A 10577-nucleotide genomic window follows, 5' to 3' on the forward strand; every position below is an offset into this window, starting at 1 on the left:
GGTGCCAGATTTTTAGATAAGAAATGTTTTTTTTTTTTTTTTTTTTTTTTTTTTTTTAACCCAAAGAAGTTTCCCTGTGATTAGTGTGTTCTGCATGACCCCTGCTGGTGCAGAGCTGCTGTACAAGGGGGTTTATGTCTGGGATGACAATGAAGACCCCACACTGTGCTACTTGCACAATAATATGTGGCTGTGTCTTCAGTAGACACTGAGTTCAACTGCAGGAAAAACTGGTTCTTGGATGTGTCTCTAGTGATGGAGATTCGACTTTGGAGAGATGGGTTGTAGGAAGTGCTACCTTCATAGTATATGTATCCCATATGCTCCATTTTATTTCCTGGAAATTTCCGGACCCAATTCCAGTAAGAATTGCTGCTGGTGATGGAGGTGCCAGTGACAGAACAGGTGAGGGACAGTGACCGAGAAATTTTCACAAGGCCAGGTCCTGTTGCCTGAAGCTGCAGCTCCAATAGGATACCTTCAGACAATAGAGGGAATTCTGGTAATCACACAGAAAGAAACAAAAAACAAAAACAGACAAAAAAACCAAAAAAAAAAAAAACAAAAACAAAACAAAACAAAACAAAAAAACCTTTCATGTATGAAATGTCTGCACTAACCAGGAAGAGATGTCAACAGGTATAGAAGACTCAACTCCCTCATCTTTTAGGCTACTCCCCCTCTCTTTAGAGATCAGCCCCCAGTGTGAGATATGTGAGTTTCACCAGCCCAGGGGAAGATTTAACTTAAAGTTAGAAAATGCATTTGCATGTGGGAGCCAACCTTGACTTCATAATTGGGAAAGATGTATACAGACTGCACTTGGTTATGTAAATAAGATCATCACTGTCTCTGGCTTCCAATGGTGTGAATCTGGAGTTAATGCAGAAGGATGGTAGGAATCACTGAAACACATCTGGACATGATCCCATATTTCCATCCTAGTTCGATCTTACTACAGACACTTTTCTCATTCTAAGTTTTTACACTCTCAAATAGTGCAAAACTTCCATTCATAATTGGGTTCCTGATTTTTGTCTTTCTTGTTAGTAAGTCCACCCTGTTCCTAGTTTTCTTCTTTCTTCCTACCTCAAATATGTATTATCATCTTTCATAAGACTTGGTCTTACTGTGGTTGCATACATGATATGTTATATTTGCAGTAGAGATTTTAGCTTCATGCACAGTCTGTTACAGGCATGCTACAGTACACTTGTAGTTCTACTCTTTGGAAGAATTTCAAGATAATTTTTAATTGGAATAACAAGAGGTTAAACCAAACATTCATTATGTTTCCAATTTCTTCAATAACTCATCATAATTTTGTGTAATTTGCTTCCTTAAAAATGTCACTGTTGCTTGGATTAGGTGAAATCTTAAACTACCTTATTGAATTACGTTTTCCTGATAGATCAATATGTTGAAAACTTAAAGACAGATTTAGTATACATATTTTATGCTCTTTTTCCCATTATTTAAAGAAAATTGTAAAATTTCCACATATATACTATCTGTCTCTTTAATCCATGCATTCCTGGTTTTAATTGATGAGGGAAGTTTCTGTGGGATGTGCAGGAATCTCAGTGAATATCTTACCATATTTCTTTATCTAATCTTAGGCTATAAAATATAGAGAATGCTCTCAATGTCTGATCCAATATAGTCCTTCAACTCATGATTATAGCTGGAGAATTTTCAAAGCTATGTCATCTTATGGGCATCCAGAGCTGCATATTTGCAGATTTGGGAACTTCACAGTGACTGTGATTTTGTGGGGGAGGCGCTGGTATCTATTTGACCATAGTGTGCTCTTTTCAAATACAAAGTCATTAGATTTCTGACAATATATCTGATTTGTAATAAATAGTTTCTCACGAAGCTTCTTAGTTTGACAGCAATTGTCTATCTATATATTGAAGAAAAATAATCTGGGTGATTATTCTAGGTATAAAGATCCTGAAAAAATATATTTTATGATCCCCAGACATACACTTTCATTTTTATCATGGTGTATATGAGCTCATTCCTACCAAAGAGAAATGCCAGAATACTATAATTGGAAAGGATAAGTAGGATTAACTGTATTAGCAGACACAAAATCTCACAGAAAATCAACCATCTTCAAACTGTCATGGCTCCCTAAGGATCATAGGTCATATCCATGTTCACAGTGGGACTTATATTCAGTTCAAAAATCAGTGAGACTATAAACTGCTACATCATAAAACGCAATAAATAAGAATTATTCCAAAACTTCTTTAATGAACTTTTTCCTAAGTTCACCTATATGAACTTTATAGAAAATAAAGACAAAGGTGCTAAAGAATCTGTGTGAAAAGTAGCATCTATATATCTATGTTCAAAAGAATATTACTGATATTTGTGGTTATTTTCTTGATTTCAGCAGCAATAGCTTTCACACACTTTTAAAAATTCACTTATATTTCTTTTATTAAATTTTATTGGATGTTCTCTGTGTTTACATTTATTTTTCTCTTTTTTATTAGATATTCTGTATTTACACTTGAGATGTTATCCCTCCACCCCTCTTTGTCCATTTGCCTTCACAAAGGTGAACTCTCTTTTCTTTGTTTTTTTTTTTTTAATGATTTTATTTTCATTTTATATACAGGGGTTTTCCTGCATGTATGTCTGTGTGAGGATGTCATATTTCCCTGGAATCTGATTTACAGGCAGTTGTGAGCTGCCATGTGGTTTCTGGGATTTGAACTCAGGTCCTCTGAAAGAGCAGCTAGTGCTCTTTACCTCTGAGCCATCTCTCCACCCCTGGAGTAGTCTCTCTTAATCACACTTTACAATATTGCCTTAGAATTCCCCTATATTGGGAAAACAAGCCCTCCCTAGAACAAATGACTCTTATTACATTAATTGCAGACACTGCTATTTTCAGCTACATATGCAACTGGATCAATAGGTCTCTCAAAATGTGCACAATGGTTGGTGTTTTTGTCTATGTGAATTTGGAGGTTTGGGTTGGATAATCATGTTGTTTTTCCCATGAGGTTGCAATTCCTTTCAGATATTTAGGTATGTTTTTTAGAAACCTCAATGGGGTCTCCAAGAAAAGACCTATGGTTAGCTGCATGTATGCTCAGCTGTGTCTATATAACTCTAGTATAGTTGCTGATGGGGCATCTCCATCTGCTTCCTGCCAGTAAGTAAAGATTTAATGCTTGGATTTGGTGATTGCATATGTGGTAGATCCTAAGTTGAGGCAGGTTTTGAGTGACCTTTCTTCAATTGCTTTTATTCTATTTCACCTTAGATTTTGTCACATGAGGGTTTTGTTTTTCTTTCTAAGAAGTATTGAATCATCTACATTTTGGCGTTTCTTCTTTCTGAGATTCATAAGATCCGTAAATTGTTTCTTGACTACTGGTTATTTAGAGCTTTCTCAGGCAAATATCTGCTTATGAGTGAGTGCATGCCATGTGTATTCGTTTGTGACTCGCTACCTCAGTCGGGTTGATATACCGTAGTCCCATCCATTTGGCTAAGTATTTCATGAAGTCATTGTTTCTAATAGCTGAGTTGTACTCCATTTTGTAAATGTACCACACTTTCTGTTGATGGACATCTGGGTTCTTTCCAGGTTCTGGCTATTGTAAATAAGGCTGCTATAAACATGATGGTGCATGTGTTCTTGTTATATATTGGAGCATCTTTGGGATATAGGCCCAGGAGTGGAATAGCTGGGTTTTTAGCTAGTACTATGTCCAGTTTTCTGAGAAAATGTCAGACTGATTTTGCTAATGGTTGTACCAGCTTATAATCCCACAAACACTGGAGGAGTAATCGTCTTTCTCTACATATTTGCCAGCATCTGCTGTCAGATGAGTATTTCAAGGTGGTTTCTAGTTGAGATGAGGTTGGAAGTCTTGGTGAATTAAGAGATGGTAAGAATTCTTTTAAACTCCCAGGAAACCAGGCCCCTGCCACTATCCACAGCCCTCTAAAGATTACTGTTCATCATGCACATAAGTGCAAGACCCAAGATTCTCCACAGGGAGAGAAAATGACCACAGATCATATAGGCTCAAGAGAGGTCTTCATTTATTTTGGTATGTAAAGCCTGGATACTTAGCCAATTAACTTTATTTCCCAGACACTTCTCTCTGTGAAAGGTATTTAATAGCAGGCCCACATGGAAAAGTGATGTATGCTTTTTATTTATCCACTTTCTTCCCTGACAGTAAATGTCTTACATCCATGGAATTTTTCCTTTCATCAGGATCAGGCATGGGGAGCAGTGGAGAAACTCTTCACCTACAGAACTGTCCTCAAATGTCACATACAAGACCTCTATGTGTCCCCATCATTGGTTTCCACCAAATCCAATCCAGCAACCAACTGCTGACAAGACAAGGTCTTCCTAGTGTGGGGACAGCCTGAACTCCCCTTTTTCCTCCTCAGCCCCAGGGTAAATCCTTAGGCATGTTATTCCATATCATTTCTTCCAGGGTATCAAGCTGTGTCTGGGTAAAGAGGAGACCAGTGTGCCAATGGTCCCAGCCTTGTCCTAGGTCCAGAGTCAGGTGAGCAAGTTCTGGATAACCATTCCACAACTCACACCATGATTCCTCACCCCTGGAGCTGTGCTGTGCAGATTCTCACAAGAATATACTCTCTCTACAAACGTGTGGGATAAGCTTGAACAAACTACCTGCTTACTGCCACCCAAGGCAGTATTTCTTGATGGAATAGACACAGGTCCCCACAATTAACAGAAAACCTTCTCAGTGAAGAACAGGAAAGGGCTGACCTGAAGAAGAGAAGTGTTCATGATATTATGTGAATAATAAAATTATTAATAATAATAAAAGTGTAGATAGGGTTCAGAATTTTGCACTGGCAATTCTTACAAGAATCTGATAATTAAGTTTTCTTTTTTTCTGTCAGTAGTATTAACCCCTCAGATAATATTTTGCAGGCACCTGGCCTCTGTCTCCCATCATCATGACACCAAATCAGCAATGCTTCCTCTCAGCTTCTGCCTTACAGAGAGAGAGAGAGAGAGAGAGAGAGAGAGAGAGAGAGAGAGAGAGAGAGAGAGAGAGGGAGGGAGAGGGAGAGGGAGAGGGAGAGGGAGAGGGAGAGGGAGAGGGAGAGGGAGAGGGAGAGGGAGAGGGAGAGGGAGAGGGAGAGGGAGAGGGAGAGGGAGAGGGAGAGGGAGAGGGAGAGAGAGAGAGAGAGAGAGAGAGAGAGAGAGAGAGAGAGAGAGAGAGAGAGAGAGAGAGAGAGATGGAGCAAGTGTGCATGTCAGACTCCATGCATGTTTGCCTTTACTGAATTTCTCTAAGAACTTCATCATTTCACTATTTAACATACCTTATCACATTGATAAGTTTATATTTAAGAATTGTGGCTTGTACTTCATCTGTGTTGGGATATCCAGGGATCACTGAATCTGGATAGATGGGCTCTAATGTTTCCGTATAGAGCTGATCCTTGTTAATTCTGTTCTTTTGCTGCCCCCTGACTAGTCTTTTAGCTATGATATTTTTATATTCATACATGCCAAGTTCTAAATTTATCTTTGATTGATGAATTTTTTTCTCATGATTTCTGTCTCTGCTCTACAAAAATTCAGGTATGGGGACTGGAGCAGAGACTGAAGTGATGACCAACCAATAAATGGCCCAAATTGAGACCGACCTCATAGACAAACACCAATCCCTCACACTATTAATGATATTGTTATGCTTACAGCCAGCAGAAACTTGTTCTTTGAGAGATTCAAACCTGTGGCTGACTCAGACAGATATAGATACTCACAGCTAAAGGGTGAATGGAGCTTCTGGACTCTTATGAAAGAATTGGAAGAACTCTGGGTTCCAGTGGTGATAGGAACACTCCAGGAAGACCAACAGTGTCCACTACCGTGGATCTTTGGGGGCTCTAAAATGCTGAAACCTCAACCAAAAACAGGATAGACCTAGTCCTCCTACCCAGCACATATGTAGCAACTCTGCTACATGGTCTTCATGGTCCTGAGCTAGTATAATGGGGTTAATCACCAAAACTGTTGCCTGGTGGGGGTATATTCTTTTAGCTGGGCTGCCTTGTCTTTCCTCAATGTGAGAGGAGGGTCCTAACCTAATAAGTCATAATGTGCTATGGTGGGAGAATAATGAGTGGAAAACCACTCAGTAGAAGGGGAAAGGCTGGAAGGATTGTGGGAGGGGTGACTTGAAGGGGGCAGTGAGTATTATATAATGAAATACCTAATATTAATAAAAGTATTAATAGAATTCAGAATTTCTCACTGGGCATTTCTACCAGTGCCAGATAACTAAGTTTTTCTATCAGTCGTATGAACCAAATAAATAACCTTTTGCTGGCATCTGGTCTCTGTCCCCCATGAGAATGACATCAAATCTACAATGCTTCCTGCAGCAGCTGCCATACAGAAGAGTGAAGAAAGAGAACTTGTGGCTGTTAGGCTCCCTAAATATTTGTCTTTGCTAGATATCTTTATGTGTTTCATGTGCCAATAATAGTCATTAACACCCTCATACAGTTAGGTTTAAGGACATTTGCTTGCACTTCAGTTGTGTTAGAATGAGCAGGGTTTGCTCTAGTTGGATAGATGGGCTTTAATGGTGCCATATTCCTCTGATTGTTGTTCATTTTGTCCTTATGCTAAACACTAATTACATTTAGCTATGACGTTATTATCAGTTTAGGTGCCAATTTCTGATTTCATCTTTGATGGTTGATGTCAGGAGCCATAAAAGGATAAGTTAATATCTTGCAAGTGATCATCCTGAGTTTGTCTGCTCAGGATTTTTATATAATGTGTGACTGATTCACTCTTATTCAGCAATCCTGTAAGGAATTTATTTTAGGAAAGATTCCTGCTATTAATATGTTTTACTATTATTATGCATATATAATAATCATTAAGTAATAGAAAACCCATTTGGTACTGATCTATGAAGATTTATTGTTTTGTAGTGACGCTATATTGACAAATTAGTGCTTCTTAAGTCTTAATGATGATCCTAGAAGAATTCCTAAAATTATATAAGTGAGTATTAAACTTTTTTATAGTGAGACTGCCATTAGGCCATTTCTGATATTCAAAACTGCAAAGAGAACTCTGCCGATTCACCAAGTGTCACCAGTTAATTGTTCTTAGTAACAGACTCTCTCCTACTCATAGTGCATTAAAGAGGTTGTAAAACAATTAACCAAAGTTTGTAATAAAGGAACTAACAATTTACTATAGGTGTGAGGATAGAGGATAAAATATTGACTGTGTTTATCTATTAAAAACTTCACTAATAACTTAGTTATGGTTTTAAAGCTTCAGTGAACCTGTGGAGCTGAGACAGGTGACAAATATTTACCCAGATAATGTCTCCTGTTGGATAACCATGTAAGCATTCTCGGTTGTAAACATCTATTTCAATTTATGATTCAATTTCTTGGGTGAACTTGTTTTGAACTTTGTGACATGTGATAATGTAATCTGAAAGCTGCATAAGTTATGGGGATAAAGAGAAAGAGATACATTCCCATCCTTTTGTTCTCTTAGAAGAGCTTTTTGCCCCCTTTGAAAATATTGTTTTCTTTCCCCACTTCAGATCTTTCTGCTTCCATTGAGGTAGAGCTTCCATGGGACACATTTACTACATAGTAATAAATATTATAATCACTTTTCTAATTGTCTCTTTTCCATCCTTCAACTTCTGACTAACAGGCTGAAAGTTAGAGCCAGGCACTTCCAGCTGAGATATTCCAAAATTTATTTACTTAATTCTTTGCTGTTTGAGGAAGAGGTGCTAAATGCCAGAGACTTCAGTTTCTGGGCTCAGAGGGTCACAGAAGGTAACTCAACTACAGTAGCACAGTAACTTAGGCTTAGACAGTAAACTTTTTATTATACAGCAACCCTAAATATCTCATAAGACAAAGTCTTACTCTCCACTGAAGCTTTTTTTTTTTCACTGCTCTGACTGAAGAAGAATGAATAAGAAAGAACACTAACCCCAGTGTTGTTCCATGGCAGGATACATGTTTTTATTTTGATTTCTGTTTCTGCTCCTGTCTGGATAAAATGGTTTTCTAGTGAGAAGAGAGCCTCTAATTCCAGTATGGGCTTACCTTTTTTTTTTTTTTTTTTTTTTTTTTTTTTTTTTTTGTGGCCTGAGTAATTCTGTAGTGTTCAAGGGGCCTCTGGGTTTATGCAATTCAGTGAAATGAGATGGTCAGTAGGGTTCTGGGTACCAATGTAGCTTCTGGAGTTCTGGCTTCATCTCTAGAGTTTCTAGTACTGGTTTATCCTCAGGAGAACAGTTGTCTTCCAATGTGATGGTAGACTGGGTGATGAACCATGTGGATTTAAAAATTTCTGGTAACAAATGAAAGAGATTCAATAGGCAGTGGGCATTATATAAACTGAAGATTATAGCACCATTGTGTCTTTCTGAACAACAAGAGACACGTGGCAAGACATGTTTTTACCCACTCTGAAGAAGATTCCCTGTGTTTGGTGTGTTCTACATGCCACCTGCTGGTGCTGAGCTGCTCTACAAGGAAGTTTATGTCTGGGATCACAATGAAGATCCCACACTGTGTGTCTTGCACAGTAATATGTGGCTGTGTCTTCAGTAGTCACAGAGTTCAACTGCAGGAAAAACTGGTTCTTGGATGTATCTCGAGTAATGGAGATTCGACTTCGGAGAGATGGATTGTAGTAAGTGCTACCACCATAGTTAATGTATCCCATATACTCCATTTTGTTTCCTGGAAACTTCCGGATCCAGTTCCAGTAGGAATTGCTGCTGGTGATGGAGTTTCCAGTAACAGAACAGGTGAGGGACAGTGACTGAGAAAGTTTCACAAGGCCAGGTCCTGACTCCTGAAGCTGCACCTGGGCCAGGATACCTTCAGACAAGAGAGGCAATTCTGTTAATCACACAGGAAAAAAAATTATCCTCATGGACACATTTAAAAAATGTCAACACTCACCAGGAAGAGCTGTCAACAGATACAGAAGTCTCAATTCCCTCATCTTTTAGGCTCCTGCCCCCTTGGTCAGAGGTTAGCCTCCAGTGAGAGATATGTGAGCTGGCCCAGGCCAGGAGAGATTTAGCTTAGAGGTAGAAGATGAATTTGCATATGGGAGCAAACCTTATCTTCATAATTGGGGAAGATGTATATGATGGTACTTGGTCGTTAAAGTGAGACCATAGCTGACTCTGGCTTCCAATAGTGTGAATCTGGCATTAGTGTGCATGCAGACAGTAGGAACCACAGGAAACACATGTAGACATGATCCCACCTTTCCACCCTAGACCAACCTTCCTAAAGACACTTTTCTCATCATGTGTTTTGGGACACTGAAGTCAGCGACAACCTTCTTCATATGTGGGTTCATGACTTCTTGGTTTCTTATTAATAAGTCCACCCTGTTTCTGATTTTCTTCACTCTTCCTACACATGGTATGTGTCATTACCTTTCCTAACACTTGGCACAATATCTTACTCTTGTTGCACAGATGTCTGACTTAAACATTGAAACTTGCAAACATATTCAGTATTTATTTGTTTAATGCTCTTTTTCCACTATTCAAAGAAACTGTAAAATTCTCAAAGTATCTAGGAATCTGTGAGAAAAGTGACAGTATTATTGATCTATCTTCAAAGGAACATTCCTCATATTATTGGTAATTTCCTTGATTTCTTCAGCAAAGGTCAGGTTTTAACAGTCAGCTTTCATACACTTCTTTTTATTTAAAAACTATATTTTAAAAAACAAAGATAAATGTACATTTTTTACATAGAAGTATACAAATACATTTTTAAGGTTGTAATTAAGTATTTGTGGGTACATACACATACACATATGTATATATGTAACAATAATATATGAAAAGAGGGTATTAATTTGAGGGGATAGGAGAGAAACAGGGAGGGGTTGTAGGAAGGAAAGGGGGATGAGATAGAGTTATATTTTCATTAAAATATATTCTTTTTTTCTTGAACTTTACACAGTCTGTGAGTTGTTTCTAGGTTGTTCAGAGCTTTCTGGGGTTAGTATTCCATTATCAGTGACTGCATATTATGTCTGTTTTTAGTGACTGGGTTATCTCACTCAGAATAATATTCTCTAGATGCAACCATTTTATTAAGAATTACGTTAAACCATTGTTTATGATAAATGAGTAGTACACCATTGTGTAAATGTACCACAATTTTTGTATCTATTCATCTACTAAAGAACATCTGGGCTCTTTCCAGCTTCCGGCTATTATAAATAGAGCTGCAATGAATATTGTGGTGCATGTATCTTTGTTATATGTTGGAGCATCTGTGGCATAATGCCCAAAAGTAGAATAACTGAGTCTTCAGGTAGTACTATGTTCAATTTTCTGAGGAACTGCCAGACTGATTTCCAGATTGGTTTTATCAGTTTACAATCCCATCAACAGTGGAGAAGGGTTCCTCTTTCTCCAAATCCTAGTCAGCATCTGTTTTCATCTGAGTTTTGGATCTTGGCCAATCTGACTGGTGTGAGGTGGACTCTCAGGGTTGTTTTGGTTTGCATT

This window comes from Micromys minutus, assembly GCF_963924665.1.
Source record: "Micromys minutus genome assembly, chromosome: 1".
NCBI classification, from domain to species: domain Eukaryota; kingdom Metazoa; phylum Chordata; class Mammalia; order Rodentia; family Muridae; genus Micromys; species Micromys minutus.